Raw genomic sequence first — 1,033 nt, forward strand, 5'->3', positions numbered from 1 at the left:
CAAGAAGAAGAAAGAGAAAATAAAGCCAGTGGAACCTGAGGTTGCGTCGACCTCAAAGTCAAATGAAACGAAAATCGTGAAAGTTCAATTGCTACCTTTCCCTTAGAGGCTAAGGAAGAAGAAAAATGAAGAGGTACAGTATCAACGCTTCTTATCTATGTTAAAGCAATTACATGTTAACATTCCTTTTAGTGAAGCGATTGAGGAAATGCTTGTCTATGCCAAGTTTCTGAAGGACATGGTAACTAAGAAAAGAGGCACTGGAAAATTTGCCACGGTGGCATTAATGCAAAGTTCCAAATCCATTATCCCACCGAAGATGAGCGATTCTGGGAGCTTCACTATTCCTTGCTCCATAGGAGGACTCTATATTGGGCAAGCCTTTTGTGACATGGGGGCCAGCATAAATTTGATGTCACTGTCAATTTTTAAAAAATTAAATGTGGGGCAACTTGTGCCCACATCAGTGACTCTCCAATTGGCTAATAGATCTCTGGTTCATCTAGAAGGTAAGGTGAATGATGTGCTGATCACAATTGATAAATTTATTCTACCAGCTGACTTCATCATTCTAGACTATGAGGCCGACAAAGATGTGCCCATCATTTTGGGGCGACCTTTCCTATCAACGGGTCATGCTCAAATTGATGTGCACAAGGGAGAAATCACTTTGAGTATAAATGGACAAAAGCTCAAATTTAATATAATTCATGCCATGAAATTCCCGGATGAATAAGACATGCATGATTTTGATGATAACCTGAATTTGATTGAAGAAGAAAAGTCTGATGAAGAGTGTGAAGAAGAGGATACCAATGCATCTGTAGCTGCCTGCAATGCGATCGTAGCAAAAATAAACAAAGAAGAAGAAATGATTGCAACGTAAGAAGAAGATCCAAAAGAAGAAAGAAAAACAATGCAACCTTCCCTCGTGGAACCACCAACACTTGAACTAAAGACCCTACCAACCCATTTAAATACGCATATCTGGGGCAGAATGAGAAGTTGCCAGTGATAATTTCCTCTACGCTCA

The sequence above is a fragment of the Benincasa hispida genome, chromosome 2 (genome assembly GCF_027475165.1).
Source record: "Benincasa hispida cultivar pf3 chromosome 2, pf3_genome.v1.1, whole genome shotgun sequence".
NCBI lineage: Eukaryota > Viridiplantae > Streptophyta > Magnoliopsida > Cucurbitales > Cucurbitaceae > Benincasa > Benincasa hispida.